The sequence below is a fragment of the Camelus dromedarius genome, chromosome 18 (assembly GCF_036321535.1).
Source record: "Camelus dromedarius isolate mCamDro1 chromosome 18, mCamDro1.pat, whole genome shotgun sequence".
In the NCBI taxonomy this organism is placed as follows: domain Eukaryota; kingdom Metazoa; phylum Chordata; class Mammalia; order Artiodactyla; family Camelidae; genus Camelus; species Camelus dromedarius.
The window spans coordinates 44722845-44744993 of record NC_087453.1 but is presented as its reverse complement, the minus strand read 5'-3'; the positions used below and the strand labels follow the sequence as shown (position 1 = coordinate 44744993).

Genomic DNA, 22149 nt, shown 5'->3' with positions numbered 1-22149 from the left:
AGTTTGCCCAAAGTTATAACTAACACTGGGACTGGTGAAGGCCTTCACCTTTCACATCGTGTTGCCCAATTCGGAAGAAGCAGGGGCAGCAGAGCAAAGGGCCTCGTGGGTCCTGACCAAGGTCAGCAACACCTGCCCGGGAGGGCTGAGTTTACCTCTCGGCCCTGGACTTGGGTGTGGCTCTGTGACTCATAAAGTCATAACACAGGAATGTAGGAGCGTCTGTGAAGAGGCCTCTGGGTTTCCACCTGCACCCCGGGCCTCTGCCACGGTCGTAGCACTGGCCCCTGTGGGCTGCTACTGCCCACAAGCCTGGACTCAGCATGCACTCGGGTGGAGCAGCCTTGACCCTGGACCCCAGCCAGAGACCAAGCCAGCTGGACCCAGGCCGTTAGCGGAGTCGCCCAGACGAAGCCAGCCTGGATCAGCCCCACCGTCGTCCCCTCAGTGGGAGCTGCCAGGCTGAGATCCGCAGAGTTGCCTGGCCAGCCCAGTCCAGACCAGCCAAGCCCCAGCCCACCTATACCGCATGAGCTAAATTGGTGCTCAGGGTTAACTTCCCCACGGCCGCTGGGCAGTCTGCTGCCCAGCGAGAGCTGACGCAGGGAACAAAGCAGGAGCACAGGGCACCGGCGGAATCCTGCACAACAGATTCTCCCGGTTCCTTCCCTGGACAAATGTGGCAGCTTACAGGATGTACTCATGAAGTTCACAATGGCTTTCAACAGTCCTTGTGATTTCTCTGGGAATACCCCAGTGTCCGTGACTCTGGGTGGGACAACTCCAGGATGCACCCCACACGGTCTGTCACAGGTCCTCTGTGGGACTCAGCCCCGGGGACCCACAGTGGTCCCTTGCTCCTGGTCCCAGCCCAAAGGGCCTTTCCCCCTTCCCGGCCCCACCCCTGCGCCCTCACTGTGCTTCCGAGCATCACCGCGTGAGTAAACACCTGCTCTGCGGGCTCAAACGAAGACACAGCTGCTCTTTCTACAGGTGACAGCACACGCTCGCTGAGCGCTTGAATGTGCCAGACACCATGACACACAGATGACGGCACCTCTCTGGGCCTCAGTTGTCTCATCTGTAAAATGGGGACAAAAACAGTGGCCCTTGCGTCTGATGTGAGGCAAGAGAACAGAATGTGCCTTGAGCAGGGCCTGGCTGGTGGCAGGCCTTCTGAAAGCACTGCTGTTTTCAAGCAAGACTGGCTTCTCCTCATGACCCCCAGGGTTCTCGGCTGCGCCTGCGTATGGGTAAGAATGGGAAATAAAGGAGGAAAGAAAGAGAATGGAGAGTGAAGGAGTAAATCCCATCTTCAGGAAACCACTGTAAAACTTGCTGGCCAGAAGGTGGCAGCACTAGCCTTTAACTGAAGAGCGAGCGGGTTCCCTCAGCAAGCCGCCTCCATCCACTCTGCTGAGTTCCGGACACGGACACGGGGGACACAGACACGGGGCGTGCGAGCCCCTCCCAGGGGCACTGCCCTGAGGAGGAGGATTTCAAATGACTCGGCAGGGGCCCGAGGACTTCGTCTGCTGGGCAGAGGACCAGACTTGCTCCAGAGACCACCGGAGCACCCCACCGGGTGCCGTGGAGCTGGGCGCTGAGACCTGGGGGCTCAGGACTCCGCCCGGGGAGGGGGTGGATCCCCAGGTGGGATCAAATTACCCACCTGGATGACCCAGGGAGGGCGGGGCTCCCCACAGGTAGCTGCCTGCTACTGCGCACTGGCCTTCCTAACACACCCCTCAGACCTCAGACCCCCACTGCGCGGCGCAGGGGACGGGGAGGGACTGAACTCTGCTTCCCTGACTCCACCCACGGGCCACACTGGCTCAGGGCTCAAGGGCCATGCACCGTGGAGTCCAAAACATGGCCTGGCTTCAAACCCCGCCTGGGCCCCCACCCACCTGTGGGATCCAGGGCAAGTTCCTGAACCTCCCAGCACTCGGTTTTCCCGTCTCTAAAGCGAGGATAAGGAGGGTCCTGCCCTCGCAGGGCGACTGTGACAGACGCACCAATGACTTGGGGGGGCAGGGGGGCAGAAGTTGAAGTCTTCCTGAAAATCCATGGGAAAAGGATGCAGGAGACAGCCCATCTGACCCCCCCCCCGATGCTCCCTCTCCTCCCCCAAACAACCCATCAGACAAACCCCGTGTGCTTGAAGCCTAGAGGCAGGAAGCAGAGAGAACTGGTGCTGTTTCAGGGCTCCTTCCACTGACTCAGACGGGAAAGGGGCAGCTTATGTTCGAGCAGGGACACAGCCAGATATGAGCAGAGGAAGGCGGACGCAGGCAAAGTGGCAGGTACTGGGCAGACAGGAGGGGCACGGGGCCAAATGCAGGAAACACTCCATCACGTAAACAGGGGTCCCCTGGCAGAGAGAGAAAAGCAGGAACCTCTGGGCTGATAAGCAGTCACATATTTTGGGGATGACAAGTGGCCTGGAGGCCAATAAAGAAAGGTGGGAAAAGGCAGGACTCTCCAGTGTCCGAACGTAACCTTTGGCTCATTGTGCCCTCATTGCAATAAAACCAGCCTTGCAGATTAGAAGTACCCATCATGCACCAATGCCATGACACTTCTCATCCAGACTAAATGAGGACAAAAATCTCACCTTCAGGAAGGTGGAGTTGGGATGAAAATCAGGGAGTAAGACCCCAGACCCTCCCCTCCCCAATGAATATTCCGCCCGTTCATTTTTACACCCTGTGTAACTCAACTGCCAAAGAAACTCGGGGCAGCCGCTCGCCTGGGCCTGCCCGCTCCCCCCTTGAGTGTGCTGTCCACCCCTTAATAAATCCCCACCTTACTTTCTTAACCTCTGTGTCTCGTCTCTGGACTCTTTCTGCGACGGGACAAGAACCTGGACCCGACAACGCTTACTCTTTACCTCTGATCTCCTTGCCGTGTCCTGATCACCCGCCACCCCCAGCCGACGGAGAGAGAAAAAACTGTAGCAAAGGAAAATAAGCCTCTCTTTGCTACCAACTGTCCAGCCTGTGTTCTGCCACCTCCCCCCAGACCTGCCTCCATCCCCCCCATACAGACTCAGCAGATGGAGAACGGAGTCAGGGGGACGCCCAGGGCTCTGCCCTTCTGCATCCATCTGGGCCTCTCAATCCAGTTCCATTTTTTTCGTAAGTTATAAACTAGGCCAAGGTTTCCTTTCCATCATGTCCTCTGTAGTGCTACAGTGCCCTCCACATCACTGGGTGTGTGGGCTGCAGCAATGGCCACGCTTCTCCCCTCCCTGTGTGCCTGCCCTTTGCAAGCTGGTGTGGCAGCTCCCCCCACCCAGGGCTGGAGTCTGTTTCTCATGTCTCGTCTGGAATGGCCTGTAACTTGCTTTGGCCACAAGAATAAGGCAGAAGTGGACTGTCGTTCCCAAGCCCGAGCCTCAAGAAGCCATGCATTTTCTCCAGTGATGACATCCAGATGGCCGACAGGCACGTGAAAAAATGCTCAACACCGCTAATTACCAAAGAAATGCAAATCAAACCTACAATGAGGGATCAACTCACACCAGTCAGAATGGCCATCATTAAAAAGTCCACAAACGACAAATGCTGGAGAGTGTGTGGAGAAAAGGGAACCCCCCTACACTGCTGGTGGGGATGTAAATTGGTGCAGCCACTACGGAAAACAGTATGGAGATTCTTAAAAAACTAAAAACAGACTTACCCTATGATCCAGCAATCTCACTCCTGGGCATATATTGGGAGGAAATTCTAATCTGAAAAAGATACACGCACCCCAATGTTCATAGCAACACTGTATACAATAGCCAAGACATGGAAACAACCCAAACGCCCATCAACAGATGACTGGATAAAGAAATTGTGGCATATATACCAACACACACACACACACAATGGAATACTACTCAGTCATAAAAAGAATAAAATACTGTCATTTGCAGCAACATGGATGGACATGGAGATTGTCATACTATGTAAATCAGAAACTGGCAGCTGATGGAAGACATGCCGGTCAGCCCAGCTAACCCAGCTAAGCCCAGCCCAAATCACCCACCTGCAGAACTGTGAACTAAATTAATGGCTATCATTTTAAGCTACTAAGTTTTGAGGCAGTTTGTTAGGCAGCAAAAGCTAACTGATAGATTAGGCACTAAAAAATACAACTAAAGACTTAAACTTGCCCAACATTTCGTATGCATTTATTAATCCTTCTTTTAAAAAAAAAGCCACCTATTCTGGTCCTGCTGCCCCTCCATTATGACTGGAGTCCTACACTGACTAAGCATAGAATCAACGTCGGACATTCTGGACAACACAGGGGTAAGAGCTGTTCAGGGTTCTTGAGCAGCTGCCACGACACACAGGCCTGTAACTAAATTCAAGGTGGAAGACAGAGGCCACCAATCCCACGAGCAAAGGCGGACTGGGATGAGTGCAGAAGTCACACGTCCCATCTCAACATTCACACGGAAGTCGGTTCCCCAGTGCTGCACATCTGAAAATATTTTCCACGTAAGTAACAACCCGCTGCAAAGCAGCGTCTCAGAGCCCTTCCAGCTCATGTTACTGTTTCGCTGTTGCGTTTTGTGGAAGTTCTTTACTAACAAAGGTCAAACCCATAGATGTTCTATCTAACGGGAAAGACACGGGAAGTGGCGAAGAAATCCTGACCTCGAAAGACAAACCTTCAGCACCGAGGTAAGACTTCAGGATTTACACCTGCAATTTTGTGCTTCCTTATCCGACCGTCCTCTTTCTCAAGAAAATTCACACTTCATGCTCTTTGGTATTTATTTAACTTGCATTTATTCCCTGCCTGCTGCGGGTGAGAGCAGGCCCTGGCCTCACGGAGCCTGAAGCCAAACGAGAGAGAAGCGCCGATGACACAGGAACAGGGTTACCGTTTCACACATATGAACAAGCGTGTCGTGTGACGTGGGCAGAACCACGGGATCTCAGCGCCCGGGGGGAGGCAGGCAGCCTCCGGGGGGACTAGATGTTTAAGGCAGGACCAGCAGGGCTTAACCAGGATCCAAATTAAGGCAACAGAGTCACAACAAACCAACTAAAGCCAGTTCTCCAAAGATGTATTCTCCCGTCCTCCGACCCCAAGTGGGTCTGCCCTCTCTGAGGACAGCTGTGTCTGAGGAGGGGCAAAGGCCCCGCTCCTGGTCCCAGGAGGAAGGGGCCCTTGGGCAGGGGCGGGTCTCCCAAGGGAGCCCTGGGTTCAAATCCCAGCCCACCGTGTGGCCTGGGGTGAGTCACTCCGTGTCACCCAGCCTCCTTTCTCTCCCATGTAAATCAGCGTAGTGACACATTAAACGGTGTTGCAGGGGGTTCAATGAGATAGTGCCACGCAGTGACAGTGTTTACTTTCTCCTGAATCTGCGGCGGGGATGGGCTCAGGGGGAACCGTTGACGCCTCGCCCTCCCTCCACTTGGCACCGGAGCAGGCAGCTCCGAGGCTGGGGCTGGGGCCACCCAAGTCCCCTCAGGCGTCGGGGGGCCGGGGGAGGGGCCAGCGGCCGGGACCCCTGCGCGGGGCCTGGGCGGCCTCTCTGCGCGGCGGCTGGTCTCACAGGCAGGTGTGCCAGGGCCACCTCAGGGTGGCTGGTCTTTGCTCTGAAGTCACTCGGCGTCATTTCTGCCGCCTTGTCTGTGAAGGTGGTTCCCGGGTCCCACCCAGACTCCAGAGGAGGGGAAGCTGACTTCCCAGCATGAGGGGATGTGGCACGTTCTGGAAGGGCAGCGACACCACAGTGGCCACTTAGGGAAACTACGGTCCACAGGAGTGACCTATGCTGACGTCCCCCTGATGTGAATTCCCTGTCACTTGGAGATCTACGATTCTATGGGAAAAAGCAGGTGAAAGGCGGGACAGGAAGAGGGCACGTGGGGAGCGTGCGAGGAAGAGGAGGAGGCTTTACGCTGGGACGGGGCCCACCATCAGGACCGCCCTCTCTCGGGAGTCAAGCAGGGTCCCCGTGCTCCCCGGGGGCCACCGCTAAGATGAGACCTGAAGGAAGGAATCCACCAAAGGGCTTCAAGCTGGGCCTGGCCCGCAGCTGACGTCCCATCACAGACAGTGGTTACAGTTCGTGCCCTGGGGCCCCTGGCGGTCCTGGCCTTGCCCCGGCCCTGCTGCCGCCGCGTCACAGCAGGACCCCTTCGACACCTGGGAACAGGTAAGCATCCTCGGGAACCCCCTGTCGGGGCCAGGTCAGTCACAGCAGCCCGCCAGGCTGGGGAGCACAGTGGCCCCACACACCGGGGAGCCTGGAAGTGCAAAGGGCCGGGGGTGCGAGCGTCAGCTGTCACTCACCCTGCACGCCGGCACCTCTGTGTCTGCCTCTCAGGGTCGCCCCCGCCTCTCCGGCATCCTGAAGGGCTCGCTCGGTTATCTCCTCGGCGGGCGTTCAGAAGTCCGGGTGCCTCACCTCCATCTGCAACACACAGAATTGGCCACTCAGGATTTCCTACACAATTTTAAAACGCCGTGAAAACCACACGGCACCCCCCACCCCCCGCCCAACCTGGATCCAGGAGGAAGCGCTGGTGGACAGCCACCCTCCGTGTCCATGGGGGGTTGCTTGCAGGACCCCGGACATCAACACCCGCCTCACCCAAGTCCCTTGGGTAAAAGGGCGCAGGTGAATGAGGCACATGAATGCGGTCGCCCTCCGTATTCCAGGTTCGCATCTTCAGACCAACAACCTGCAGACTGAAATTTCACGAAATTGAATCTGCGGATGCGGAGGGCCCTCCCTTCCCAGTCTGATCTCTCACCGCCACCGCTGGGCCTGGCAGCGGAGGAGGGGACTTGCTTTACCGGAAGGCGCTGTGCATCCCTGTGCCAGTGCTCAGGTTCCTAAAACTGCCGACAGTTTCCCCTGGAAGACGGGATCCAGCAGCAGCGATCCTGTCTTCCCTGCCAATTACGTGACAATCTGCTCCTTCCGTTTATTTTAGTTATTTTAATGTCTAAAAATTATTATTACTTGGGGGTAATTGGGTTTGTTTGTTTATTTATTTATAACAGAGTTACCGGGGGCTGAACCCAGGACCTCGTGCGCACTAAGCACACTCTCTTGAGCTGCACCTCCCCCCCGACAGCTTGTTCCCGCTTACACAACGCACATCAGCTCCAACAACGGGCAGAGTCCTGCCGTCTTCCAGTCTAGAAACAGGCCCGACCTGAATATGGAATTCCCAAATAGTCCCCCTATTTCTTTCTTTTTTTTTTTTTTTTAATGTATCAACATCCTAATCTTTGCAGAATTTCCTAACCACATGAACACAGTCACCTTGCTGACAAACAGAAAAGTGAAAATATCAGAGCAAAGCTCCAGGTTCCTTGGCCCATCACCACTAACGCCTGCAGCCGGCGTCCTCGGCAGAGGAGGATGGACGCTGTCAGAACCTGGGATGGTGTCTTTCCAGATCAATTCTGCGCAAACATTCAGTTGCAATCAACCAATCTCTCTCTCACTCTGTCACACACACGTTTCTTTCCTAAATAAATGTTTGTATGTCCCTGCACATTGCTCGTTTCATTCTCAGGATGTCTCAGAGTCCCTACATTCTAGGAAGATGATCTTACTTTTTTAAAAACTCTTTCATGAGTATTTCATAGTCTCCCTGCCCCGTCAGGCTGGACCCTGGCCCCCTGGCCAGCATGTCCCCTGGCAAGCTCCCGCAGACGCCTCTCACACACCCCTTCCTTCATTGTCTGGCCTGGAACAGCCTCCCTGCCCCGCCCTCAGGATGGGCCTCTCTCCTCGTCCTTGAGGAGATTCAGCTCTCAGGCCCGGAGGCGACATATCTGGTCTTGAATCCCGGCTGAATCTCTCAGACAGGTCATGTAACTGTCACTTCCTTGGGCCCCTTCTGTGTAAAGCAGGGTGTCTGCAACAGCACCAGCCTCAGAGGGTTGTTCTCAGGGTCAAGTAAAACCACCATGGAAAGCACAGCCCACCGCAGGTTCAGATGCTCGAGAAACGTGACCTGTCACCATCACGAACGCGAGTCACTGTCGCTGCCATCCTCACCTTTCTGGGGGGTAATAACCTAAATCCCACTTTCCTTCTGAACTCCCACCTTGCACGGGGACAGGGCTCCTGCGGAGGGGCCCCAAGAAGCTTTAAGTCCCACTTACAACGCTTCACAACGTCTCCTGATCCTTGCTAACAGACAGGTCAGAGCTTGGGCTAACTCTCCGGCCCACCAGCCCCGGGCGGGACAGTGTGCACAGTCACAGAGCGCAGGGGGCCGGTGAGCAAGGGAAGGCTGGCCTTTCGAGGGACAAGAATTCAAGTGCTTCCTCCATGATATTGTTTACATGATAATATTAAACAAGTGTGGATAAATAAGACAACTGGCTCTAGACGCCTTATCCTCGTGCTCTTATACCGCTGTCAACGCCAGCACGATTATAAACTAATTAAGAACAGAATGGAAACCAATACGGTTAGAAGTAGCAAGATGGATTTAACGCAGGGATGACGCTGTTTTGCTGAAACTCATCCCTTGGGACATAAACACAGCGGGGGGAAGGGTAAGGGAGAGGAGTCCATCAAGAATGACCCTTAAAGACAAGTCGCTGCAGGGAGAGGCCCCCAGGAGTGGGGCACCCCCTCCACACACACACACCCCTGGGGAAACCGCAGAGCCTGGTGTCTCCTCTCCTGCCAACTCTGAGGAAAGAGCAGGCAGGACTGTTCACACGATTCAAAGGATTCCAGCGTCTCTTCGCTCTCTGAGTTCCCCCCCTCGTGTCTCTGCCTGACCCACGGTGAACGTCCATCACTCGCCCCCCTAGACTGCGCGTGCCTTCACTTGGGCAAAGCGTTATTTACATCCTCAGCCCGCTCTGCTCCCTCCTGGTACCCTCCAACAATTTCCATCTGTGGGACAACTTGGCACCGAGGCAAACTCAATAAAAACAACCCAGAGGCTGGACTGAAATGACCTGTCAAGACTGGGCTGCAAGGCTCAGCTCTTCACGTGGGGTCTCACCCCTGGAGGCACAGCCGAGGAGTTTTAAGCAAGCCCCACACTCAGCTGACACCTCAGAAGAATTTCTAGGGGGGAAGGACCCATGCGGCCTTATTTTTCAAACCCAGTGGGTGATTCCAATGCGCAGTGAAGGCTGAGAACCAGTCATCTAGTGATTAATGGCTTTCAGGCTGTTTGGATTTCTGTCCACAGTAATAAATACAGCTCACGTCATGACTCAGACCCACACACGCATGAAAAACAGAAACATTTTATAAACAACACTGAACTTTTACATCCCGATCTTTTCCGTTCCATTTGCTTTTATTTAAAACCACGCTAGACGGGACCGACTTCACCCATGAACGAACTGCAATCCTCCAGCCCACTGGGTCAGGACCCAGCGACCTGAACATCGCCTTAAGTGGCTCAGAATATGGCTGGGTGAATTATTAACTATTACACTTAAAGTACAAATACATTTCAAAAATTCCCAAAGAGGACCCGAGGACCCCCGAGACTAAGTCCATACCTCCAGACGCCCAGTCTGACACCCCTTACTGTACCCCACCCAGGTCCTTCACTCTACAAAACAGGAGAGGCCAGACTCACGCGGACACCCTTCTGGCGCACGCAGGCCTGTGTGTGGTGCGCTTTGCCCAATAACCCGTTTATATTTCACATCTGTATCATCACGCAGCGTCCCGTCTCTTTGAAACATCCTGAAGGTACTGCACTGCGGACCCCCAAACTCAGAGCTTAGTTGCGCTGTTTCAGCGTGGGCTGCTCAGGGGTGCTGGCTCTAACTCCTCCCCTGCCACGCACCACGGTGCCCCGCACGGTGCGGAGCGTGACGCAGGCACCTGCACTCCCACTTGCTGGCTGAGGTGTAGCATCCCGGCGTGCATTTCCAACTTACATTTAACAAAATAATACACTGGGGGGGGGGGGGGGGCTGGTCAACCTGCCTGGCCTTACAGAAAAGGGGTTTGCACCAGCGCTACCACTTCAATGGTGACCGTGCTTCCAACACCAGGCTACAGTTTTCTTAACACCTGGACAAAGCAGAGAGAATCAGAGGCTGCTGCCAGCATCCAGTCTTCACAAATGTGCTGCAGTAGCGTCCCTAAGAGTTTAAGAGAGTGTTTTGAGAATCAGAGGGAAAAAAAATCCACCAAACAGAAAGCTATTCTATTAGTCAGCTTCCAAGGGGTTCTGACTTTGAAAAACACAATAACTAGCCAAACCTTAACCAACCTACAGAACAGACATTAAACCAAGCTCACAGTGGGCCTGTGTGACGTACGGTATCAAACCTCACACACAGAGAGCTGTAACGCCGGCAATGTAGGGACCGCGACCCTGTGCAAGACAAACATGACTGTATATTAAAAAGAGACTTTCCGAGACTCCCCCTGGAGCCGGGGTGAACAGCGGGAATGGCCTGGGAAGCGCCCCAACCTCGCTGTGTCAGTCTCGCGGCGCGGGGACACGAGGAGCTCCTCCCCAGGGAAGGGTGTCTGTTCTCAGCTGGGTCCCGCGTTTTTGCTGTGGCCGTGTTCCTCAGACAATGCACGTTCATTTCAAAATTACGTTGGTTTCCTAGCAAACTGGAATTTCTCTGGGCAATACTGAAGTGTTTTTAACTTTGACAATTGTTAATTATCTTAAGTTTTTGTTTAATTGATGGAGGGAAGCTGAATTCATGAATGGGGGTCTTGATCACAACTGTTCATTGATTGAACAAGTGTTGATTAAGCGTCTGTTAGACGCAGTGCACTGTGGGAGACGATGGCGCCCGTAAAGATTTTAAACTAAAACCCTCAAGGTGAAAGCAGGCTGGATGTTGCGCAGGGCCTCCCTTTTGCTCTGTGGTAGAAGATGTGGTGTGTGTGTATACATATATGGAATACTAGCCATAAAAACAAATGAAAAAATGGCTTTGCAGCAACATGGATGGACCTGGAGATTATCATACTAAGTGAAGTAAATCAGACAAATACCATATGATATCACTTATACGTGGAATCTTAAAAAAAAAAAACACAAATGAACTTATTTACAAAACAGAAAGAGACTCACAGACATAGAAGACAAACGTATGGTTACCAGGGGGAAAAGGGGGTGGGGGAGGGATAAATTAGGAGTTTGGGATGAACAGACACACACTACTATATATAAAACAGATAAACAACAAGGACCTACTGTAGAGCACAGGGAACTGTATTTACTATCTTGTAATAACCTCTAATGGAAAAGAATCTGAAAAAGATACATATGTACATAAATAAATATATATATAACTGAATCACGTTGCTATACACTTGAAACTAACACAACATTGTAAATCAACTATACTTCGATGATAATTTTTTTAAAAACAATATGCTGCTTGAAACCTAAAAAAAAAAAAAAAAAAAGCAGGCCAAACAGGATGTTACCAATATTAGTTAAGTGTGAAAAGAAAACATTCTTCCAGAATCCTAATAAAGGGGGTAAAGCAGAGTTACACAGAGTAAAACAGGCTTATTTGTTGCAAGATTTCCCGAGCTTCTATGTGAATATGACCTAGAAGAGCTAACGGGTGTCCCGTGTGTAGCCCCCACGCGTTTTGCCCACAGACCTTTGCTCAGTGAACATCTCAGGATTAGCCGCTGTGAAAGACAGTGACCTGGAGTAGTTTTTTCTCCCTTTCTTTTCCTGTCCTTTTTTTCTTTTCTCTTCTTTAAACTAATTGTGTTGGGGAGAGGCATGGCCATCTACCTCTCTAGGGGAGAGGACGGAGGGAGGGAGCTACAAAGCAGACGATGCTACTGTCATCAGGTAAGACCCTCTAGGGCTGGGTGTCCAGCACAGCACCCAGCAGCCCTACGCGGCGACCCACCCCTGAAATGCGGCAAGCCCGAGCTGAGATGCGCGGAAAACACACACCAGGCTTTGAAGACTCAGTGCACAAAAACAGGCCAATTACCTCATTAACAATTTTTCACACTGATCACATGTTGAAATAGTCTGATAAACTGAATTAAATAAAATATATTACTTAAATTAATTTTATCGATTTAACATTTTTTAACGTAACTACTAGAAAATTTTAAATGACGTGTGGCTCACATTATATTTCTACGGGACAGCATTTCTCTGTGGAACAGCCCTCAAAGCCTTACTGGTCACTAACAGCACCCGGTTGTCCCCTCCTCCTTGGCTGGTGCACTTGCTGCATTCTGAACACACGCACACATGCGCATGCACACACACACAGGATGCTCAGCCTAAAACCCCTTTCCCTTGTTGCTACAATCCAGGCTTTTTTTTAAGATCCATCTCACAACAGAGCAGGTAACTGCTGGCAGGTGTGAGGGACCGATGACACGCCAGGCCCGGTGCCAGTACCTTGCCTGTGACTCCTGTGAGCCGTCCCGGAAGCCTCATGAAGCGGGTGGCATTAGATCTCCATTCTACACCAGGACGAGGGGCAGTCGTCCACTCAGCACCACGATACCAGTGGTAAAGCCCCGATTTATCACCACTGTCCCCACTTTTCAACCCCTGGGTGGCTCCTGCCCCCCCCCCACCAAGTCCGCTCTGGTCCCTACGCACCGCGTGTCCCTCACGCCCCTGAAGCCCCCCTGCACTTGGTTAATACCTCTTAGCTAAAATGCACTTTCACAGCATGGGTTGTCACTGCCTCGATTTTGTCTGAGCCGCACGGTTCTCTCCAGAGACCAGGGTGAATTCTGCTCTTGTTTATGTCTTCATGGAAAATGGCATTTTGAGACCTCGATCCGTGTCTGATTAACACACAGCCTCCCATATACTTGAGGGTCCTCCTCATGTCACCTTTACAAATCCAGACGTTCGCTGTTGAAAAGGGAATTGGGGAAATTGAGGTGGAAGACCGCTGCTGACACGGGGACCTAAAAGAAGGAGCCAAGGACAGTGGCTGGACATCCAATGTCCCCTCCCCTGTGGGGCCACCTCCAAAGACCCTCGTAAGTCCCTCTCTCTCAGCTCATACTGTCAAGTTGACCCTGTCCTTGGCCGTGTCCCTAGCGGCATCCTGACCACACCTCCCCAACCACAGAAAACTGGTGGGGGAGGCAAGGAATCTGGAAGGAATCTGGACAGTAATTACGGGTATTTCCAAAATATGAACATTTCTGGTAAGTTGAGAAGATCTTCACCCCTCAGCTATTTTGTTGTCTGCACTGGGGACAATAAAAACAATAAAGACCCCCTGGTCGGACTGAGAAGTCCTCCCAAACGCTGACTTCGTGTGAGAATTGTAACACTTGCCAATAAGACATCTCCTGGTAACTGTTCTAGGAACACTCATTCTACGGAATACTTTATCCTTTGGTAATGGAAATTACAACACCTAGAAAAATAAGGGTTCACATTTGCTATATATTTTCTAGTCCCTTTCCAAAGATTTCTGTGTAATGGAGAAATTTTAGATTATTTCAGATTACTTGAGACTTGCTGGTTAACTTTCCTTAAGCAGTGATCTCAATTTTTCCCTCAAAAGCTAGTGACTTTATGAAGCTTTTCCAACTTCTGTGCAGTGACTCCCAGGGGAGGGTGCAACTCCTCTCCGGCTGGATCACCTTTTACTCTATATTTTGAAAGGACAAGGCTAGAATTTTGCTGACCTTCCACGAGCTAAACCTTATCACTGCACTAATTCACTAAATTGGATTCTTTGACCTTTGTGAAAGTATGTAAGATTAAATAAGATCTACATAGGATTTTTTGAAATAATTTTCTCAAACAACTCGGTTCGCTGTGTTGGAACCTCCTCCTGTCCTCAGCAGTGACCAGTTCCAGGAATGCACCTGCACCCGTGGTAACTCAGCCGCCATTTCCCCTCCAACCCTCCCAGGGAAAGAGAGGGGCAAGTCATTCGCTTGTTTATTCATTTTCACAAACGCTTGCTGGATTTTGCTCGAGGTCTAAGCTGGACACTGCAGGGACACAGACAGGGTTCCTGTTTTCAGATGTGGGTGTCTGAAAAAGATGCAGAAGATGGGAGGTAGTTTCGACTCGGGGAGCAAGAGGAAAGGCATTTTGGTTTAGGGGAGACCACTTGCTCGAAAGCAGATGCGCAGAGATAGAGCATTAGAATCCGGGTTGGCCCTGGGAGCACTGGGGGTGAGCGTGGAAAGGCGTCCAGGAAAGGGCCTGGACCGAGGGGCGGGCTTCCACTGCATAATGTAAACCTCGGGGAGCCGCTGAAATCCCCGTGTGGGGTGGGGTGTTGGAGGTCGAAGGACCACTTAGGACAGATGATGAAGATTTGAACTAATGAATTTGAACATGAACTAGGAGAGAAGGTGCCAGACACAAGAGCTGTGACAGAAGGCGACTGCTCTACACGAGGAATCTCCAGTTGGGCCCCGAGAGGACAAGGAAGCCGGGAGAAGGAGCTGGTGCCGGCAGGTGGGTGATTACTCTATTTTTAGGTAAATTGAGGCTAAACTGAAATGTGCGACACTAGTTGAAAAATTAACAGGAATAAACGCATAATTCTGTATCAGGATAAAAAGTCCCCTCCCCCAAACCCACATTCACAACAGAGAAAGAAGGAAGGGTGGTGACGGCTGCCCTCGTGACGGACGAGGCCGGAGGGCAGCCCCTGCGTGGGGCGCAGGCACCCTGCCCGCTGGCCTTATGAACCAGACGAGCTGCCGGCGCGAGTGGGCGCGTGATTATTTCACTTTGGGATGAGCTGAGTCTGAGTTTCCGGGTGGGGGAGCCAGACTGAGAAATCCCACGGGCAGGTGAAGCACTAGCAGGGACAAACAGGTGACTCTTTATCCAGAAAACACGTCTACACTGAGGGAGGGGAGGTCTTGAGAGGCCAGATCACCCTGAAATCTTCTGTCTAACTCTGGGAACCACGCTCTGACAGGGACACGTCAAAACTGGGGCCAGTCCAGACGTGGACGGGAATGAAGCACGTGACCACGGATTGGGGAAAATGCTTGAAGGAGGCTTGAATGTTTGAGTTGGAGAAAAGAAAAAGCTGGGAAAGCTTCCTCTATCACACGAAAAGGGAATCAGACCTGATCAGTAACATGCTGTACGCTGGGGATGAGACAATAATTAGATGTTCCTGTGAGTCCTGTGACCCCACGGGAGGAGGCAGATTGGAACGGACAGAAGAGCAAAAGCCACCTACAGAGAGCAGGCGGGTGAGGCTACAGGTAAGATGTGCAAGACACAGAAAATAAGTCACCTGTGGCATCTTACATAAGCCCGACCCATAGACAAGTCACAAGGGACTAGGGAAAAAATCAAGAGTGCCACGTAACAGAATTCAGACAAGGCGAGGTTTTGCCGAGGCGCAGCTCACACACCGTGCACGCATCTCAGGGATAGAGCCTGGTGATTCTCCACACCGTTCCTGAAGGTTCTCTCGTGCCTTCTCCTATTCAGTTCCCCCAAAGGACAATTGCTGCTTTGACTTGCGTCCTCTAGGCTGGATTCGCCTGGCTCTGAACTTCATAAGCGTGGAACCGTGCAACGTGAACGTCTCAGTCAGTGTCATCACTCCGTGGGTGATGGGCGTTTCCAGCTTGGGGGCTACTAAAATAAAGCTCTTCGACGCAGACCTGCACACGTGGGCACGAGCACCATCCCCATGGGGCGTCCTTGGCAGGACGCGCTCGTGCCGTGCGTAGGCATCAAGCCGGTGGCAGGAGCCCCTCCTTTACTCGCAGGCGCCCCATCCAGTCTGGACACCTGCTGCCGCCCAACTAGTCACCACAAGGCTCAGAGGCTTGAAACCACCACCATTTCACTGCCTCTGTGGTTTCTGAAGGTCTGGAATTCAGGAAGGGCTTGTCTGGGTGGTTCTGACTGAGAGCCTTGAATGTGACCACAGTCGGACAGGTAGGACCCGGAGCTGGAACAAAGAGGGTGGGGGTGGGAGGTGGGGGGCAGGAACAGTTGGAGACCCACATTTTCCTCTTACTTCACGTAGATCCAGACCACGTGGTCTCTTCCCAACGCCTAGTTCGGGCTTCCTCACAGCACAGCAGCCTCAGAATGTTCCAGCGGGCGAGGTGGGCGATGCTCCTGGTTACCGGGGAGACTCACACCCACCCAGATTCAAGGGGACGAGATCAGCCGTCACCTCCTGACGGGGGAGGTGACTGAGAGGCCATGCAGGATGGGCGAGGACGTGTGTTCATCTTTAGAAAAACACAATCCGCGCCCCAGTCGAGAGGCAGCCACGTGTGGCACGTGTCACCTGGGAGGAAGCCCTTGACATTCCCATTTTCCAGGTACGTAAACTAAGGCAGAGCATTTCTCAGCTGCCTGTGACACGGAAGAGGGGAAGGAACCACCAAATCTGTGCGTTTTTGGCCCATATGCAACTTGAAAGATAATATAACACGTGGAAGTTACTTTGTGAATTACAGAATACGGCACAAGTTATTGTGGCCGTTCACTGCAATTAGGAAACACCTCTGAAATTCCACCACGTTATCAAAGGAGATGGCGCTTCCCTTGGCAAGGTTCACCTGCTTAACGAGGACCACCTGAACCGCCTGGGAGCGCACCTGGGCACTTCCTAGGGTCTCACTTAACAGAGAGCTTGGAAAGTCAAAACCGTCACCAAGCTCGGCCTTACAAACTGCTTCCCACTGGAAGAGGCAGAAAGCGGTTATGGGCAAGGAATTAAGGACCGTGGGTGGGGAAGGGCAGCTCCACGGGGGCCAGGTGCCTGGCCAGTCTGCTGTCCACCGGAAGGAGTGCCCCCTGGACCACATGGGCATCTGCAAACAGAATTCCATTTCCTCTCCTGGGTTCAGCCGACTCTTACTTCACATCTTCCTGGGCTTTGTCCACTTTGGTTCTGACTTTATAAATTTTTGAATCAAAATACATATGACAACCTTGAGTCAAAAACTTAGAAGAGAAAATGCTTGTCTCGGGACATTGCACTGATGTTTGGGGTGCGCGTGTGTTTAGAGAGCGGGGAACACTTGTCCATTTGTCCCCTGAAATGTTCTGGCTCTCAGACTCAGTTTTCTTCCGACTGCAGCTCTGCAGGCACGCTGCCTGCCGCCTTCTGCTCCTTTTATAGTGGATCTTCTTTCCCGGACCAGCAGCGAGCTGACCAGACAGGGGGTAGGGCCCCGCTGGCTGACTAGGTCTCTTGATCCAGACGCGCCCTCTGCTGTTGACCTGGTGAAGTGCGGTTTCCGTTCTGCCCAGCGCCCTTCGTAAGAGGGGAGGGGGTTTCTGGCGCTGTGGGGTTCTTTCATCTCTGCGGGCCCCGTCACTTTACCCCTTTCGCTGTTCCTTCTCCACATCATCTCCAAGTGGGCGGGTGCCCTTCCAAGGGTCCTTCTTCTGTCTCGAAGCCTTGGGACCCCCGTGCATTCCAGGGTTTCTCCTCAGGACAGGATCTGTTTTTCTAGGGCAGATGCTCTGGAACTGCGTGACCCCAGGCTCCCCGGACTCCCGTCCTCTCCTCCGCCGTTCCTCTGCTGGCTCTGCAGACACCCGGCTGGACTTGGGTGTTTATCTTACTACCCACAGGTGCCCTGAAGTTTGTAGAATCCTGTCTCCTGGGAGTAGTGAGGGCAGGTGTAAAGGATGCTTTTCTTTGCTCTATTTGTTAACTGGGGTGGTTTGGGAGACGTTACACAAAGACCCCTGGATCTAAGCAACCACCCTTAATCTGCGGCCACTCAGAGCTCTCTGTGTTGAAATAACAATGCCATTTACTGCGTTAAACATTTCCGTTTCGCCCAGACCCATTTACTTTCCACAATTCAACTGCAGCAGTGTAGATAACTTTCTCAACAAGGAAGCCTTTGTGATCACTAACATGCACTCACGCACACACACAGCCAATTGTTTAAAATACCTTCCGGTGACTCAAGCATACTGGAAGCTGAAAGTCGCTAACACCATCGGCCGTCACGAGCACAGCTCAGCAGGCCCCGCTGCACTGCCAGCCTGAGTGAGACCCCCGGGGGCAGGACCCGGGGAAAAGCCAGAGCGGCGTCCCCAGCTGCCCTGAGATTTTCAAGTTTCCGCCTCAAAGCAGATAATCCGCTGGGTTGGGCAGAGGTGCCGGCCCTGCTGGCTCGCACCCTGCGGGAGATGCTGTCCGCGTCTGCCCACCGGCAGATTTCTCTGGCCGGGGGAGCCGGCCCCTGCCAGGAGCAGAGCCCGACTGAGCGCCGGGAATTAGCCCCCTGCCCACCCCAAGACCTCTGGAATCCAGTCCCCTCTGCTCTCACCCCGAGGGCAGGATGACACGGTCAGGTTTGCACTGACCTTGTCCACAGGCTGGTGTGACTGATAACAGCCTGGGCCGGTCAGCTGCCTCCCTCCCCCTCCCCTACTGGTGCTTCCTGGGGTCACCCCCACCCTTGCCCCCCCCCCCCCGCCGTCCCTGGCTGAATTACTTACACTTTGCTCAATGCCTGCTCCTGGGGGCCTCCTCTCCAGTCTCCTGGAGCCTCCACCTGGACGGCTTTCCCCCAGGTCGGAGCCAGGAAGACCGCCCCAAACAGGGCGAGAAGGGGAGGGGTCATGGATGTCACGCCCACGGGTCCAGGGAGGCTCCTGAGAAGGTCCTGATGGTAGGGGGCCGGCACAGTCGGGGGTTTTCTCCCTTCCCAGGACCACTGGTGTGACGGGGCTGAGTATTTAAAGGGGCGGTGGTGAGGAGGACCCCCGGCATCTATGACCCAGGCCTATAGACACCATAAATACTCTCCTCTGTCAGTATTTGTGGAAGGGATGGACAAGGAGGAATTTACTCTGAGAAAACCACGTTAACGCACACCCTGTTCACCACGAAGGCGCTCCCAGGCACTGCCCTACTGTAGTGGAAATATTTGTTGCTTCCTGCTGGGATGGGGACAGAAGAGCTGCAGCATGAGCTGGAGACGGATTCTGCAGAACCCCTCCCACTACCATGGTGGGGGCTCGGGAAAACCGAACCCTGGCCCCCAGCATCCTCTCCACTGTGAGTTCTTGGGTGAGGTCTCGTGTGGAAGATGCTGTCGACCGTGGAGAGGTGGAAATGGCTGAAGGCAGCCCCACCAACCCCTCGCTCCGCCACAAAGCTAGCGGGCCCTCCACCCCCACCCACCTCCTTACAGGGGGCGGGGTTGCCATCCCAGCACCAGGTGTGCAGTGGAGCCCACGAAATACTCGCTGAGCGGCCTGGAGATAAACACACCTGTGCACCTGGGAGGGCCTCCTTTATTGATCCAGACAAGGACAATCCACCAGGGTCACGTTTTAGGCGAGGCCACACAAAGCTTATGTCCTCCTGCGAGCGAGGGAGGCATTTAGAATGCCAGAGGGAAAAATGAACATTTATAGGCAAAATCACTGCTTTGTTGAATTCTTGGAGAGATCAGTTAATCGCATCAACAGTTACTTTTAAAAATTTCATTATTTTCCAATAATCCACATTTTTGAACACACATTTCATGGCTGGCATTGAGTGAGGGGCTGGGCACACGGCCAGGAACAGGCAGGCTCCATATGGAACCTTCCCTCAAGGAGGTTTGTGAGAAAGACAGGCCAGTCTAGTAACTGACTGTTTTATGGGCAACTCTCCTGCAAACATCTGCTTTGTCTGATGGGGATCTATGGGTCGGTCACATGCAGAGCCCAGGTAAGGACGGCCTCACCACTCAGGCATGAAAACTTCGAAGAATTAGACAGGGTTTTAAAGTAGGGCTTCATTTAAAATGTGTTCTAAATCGCTCTGCCTTTGTAAGCAGCCTATCGGGAGAAACGTGACCTCTCTGTGATGCTCTGGGACCTGCATCATGGGACCTTTGATGACCAGCAACCTTCAGTGCAGTTTGCTGAGGGCTTTGCACCCACGCTGTAAGTGACATTACAAGCACAGCCAAGGTGAGGAGGACTGACCGCGGGTAAGCACCTGGAAATACCTTTTCTGGGAAAAACCAAAACCAAACAGCATACCGCCTCCTCTGGAGTCATCTGCCCCTGGGCGGAGCGCAGGGGAGGGTTTGGGGATGGCTGACTTCCAGGTGAGGTGGCACTGCTGCTTTTCTGAGCAGATCCCCAAAGCCAGGACACATGCTGCCCCACCTCCAGAAAGTCCCCTGTTCGGTGCCCTGTCAGTGCTCTCTCTCGCTCTGTTATCACACCTGAGAGTGTGACCAGCAGGCGGCTCCACGTCACTGCGCACAGCACACAGCCCCGGGCAGAGGCCGCAACTGCCCTCTGCTTCTCGGACGTCCTTGCACCTGGGGCGTCCACGTGATCGGGGCCCGTCCAGCTAAGTACGGGCTGAAGTGATGGATGTCCCTCTCAGACAGGGCACTTAAAACCAGCCGGGTCCTCTCCCCTCCTGCAATGACCTTGTAACTGGGTGTTACAGGGGACAAGCTACAGGAAAGAAAGCCGGGTTCCCTGAGGGACCACCTGCAGAGGAGCCATCCGACCGGCACTGGCCGGACAGAACCCTCAGTGTGTTAAGCCCTGGAAGCTGGGGGGTTCTCTGCTGGACGCTCTGAACAAATGCAGCCACCGGGCCAGGCCGCGACCCTCCTTCCACCTCCGGCTACTCCGATGCCGGCCCCACCTGGGCCCCCAGCCACCGCCCTCACTGCACATGAAAATCACCGGAACGGACCACGTGCCAGTCAAACCTCAGCACTGCCTAACTCTGATTTTTTTTTCTGTTTTATTTGACTGATTGATGGAGGTACTGGAGATTGAGCACAGGACCTCGTGCATGCTAAGCACACGCTCTACCAGTAAGCTATTACCCACTCCTTCCCCCACAACATAACCCTGTTTCATACTCTCTGTGGCAGGGGCCGCTTTTATTCCCACTTCGCGTCTGATGAACCTGAGGCTCAGGGAGGTGTAATTCATTTGCCTGGAAATGCACAGCCCGCCAGCAGAGGCACGTGGCTCCTGTTCACTGCCCTGCACTGCCCCTCCGGCCAGCCCACTGCCTCAGCCTCAGCCGTGTCCTGGAGGACCGCACACTTCACCCAGGGCACTGGTTCACCAGGGCCTCACAGGGAGACCCCCATTCACACTGCATTTGCTCTGAGACTCACAACAGCCCGGCTTCAGAGGACGGCAGGGCACGCAACTTCTCAGCAGGGAATGAAACACCATCTCTCCAGGAGGGGGAGAGGGGGACACTTGCAGGATGGCCCTTGCTTCTTCAAAACCCACAAATTCACAACCACCGTGGGGAGCCGTCTCCGGAGCCATCTCTGCAAACAGCCCCAGGTCACAAGTGCAGAGCAGGACTCCGGTCCTGTGCAGCCTCAAAGTTACACAGCTCCCTTCGTGATCAAGTTGCTCAAGAAATACCTTCTTCATCACCGACTCATGCTCTGAATCCCATTACACTCCGGCCCAAGAATTCAATCAATGAGCTTTTGGTGTCTTGTATTTTCATCTTGGAATTTTTCTGAACTGTTCCAATGGTGTCTGCGTAGATATCACCTGTACAATCAGAAATGAGAGCTACTTTCTATTAATGAGGCTCGCCCCGGGAGGAAGATGGCTCAGCCACATCACAGAAACCACAGAACTGCTTCTTCGGGCAAACGCTCTGACTTCCGGAACTGGGCTGGTTTTGCTGGGCTTGGGCCGGCTTCTTTCCCTAAAAGCACAAAATATGCTGCTACCAGTCAAAACCACATCAGCAGTGTCAACGTGAGCCCCGTAAGCAAGCGTGGTGGCGCGCTTAGAAGCCCGGCCTGGCCAGGCTGTCTCAGCAGCAAGGGTTTTGTTTTAGAAAATCTCCAAGTGCTCGGGTGCGTGAAGTCCTCATATGTCTAACGTTTGGATCCGGGGACACTGACGTATCTGAGGCTCTCGGCTTGGCTACCTTTGACAAGAGTGGCCAAAACGAATCTGTTTTTCATCCTGGGAGGCAACATGGGTCCTGGAATTTGGGGTCACATTTCTTATTCAAATCCCGGCTTCCGCATCTTGGGATCCCGAGTCAGTGACACCCGCCTGAAGTCCAGTCCTACCGACCCAAGGACCGCGGGCAGGAGCAGCTCTGGTGGGCGGGGAGTGAAACGAGACGCACCTGTCGGCAGGGCCAGCCCAGCGCCCGGCCCGGAGACGCTGCCCCGTGAACTGCCCACTCCGCCCGCCCTCCCCTGCCGCCCTCGGTGTTGGGGGG

The 22149-nt window shown here is 53.4% G+C and overlaps 1 protein-coding gene across 5 annotated transcripts in view; it reads right to left on the bottom strand.

The window, feature by feature from the left end:
* Positions 1–22149, bottom strand: part of RIN2 (Ras and Rab interactor 2) — a 196999-nt gene that overhangs the window by 152415 nt on the left and 22435 nt on the right. For 4 of the 5 annotated variants that reach the window (XM_031434317.2, XM_031434316.2, XM_064475918.1 and 1 more), the window contains exon 2: positions 6304–6424. The gene's annotated coding sequence lies outside the window, so the exon portion shown is untranslated. Of the gene's footprint in view, positions 1–6303; positions 6425–18410; positions 18675–22149 lie in introns of those variants that run through there. The other variant, XM_064475916.1, reaches the window with a different exon arrangement.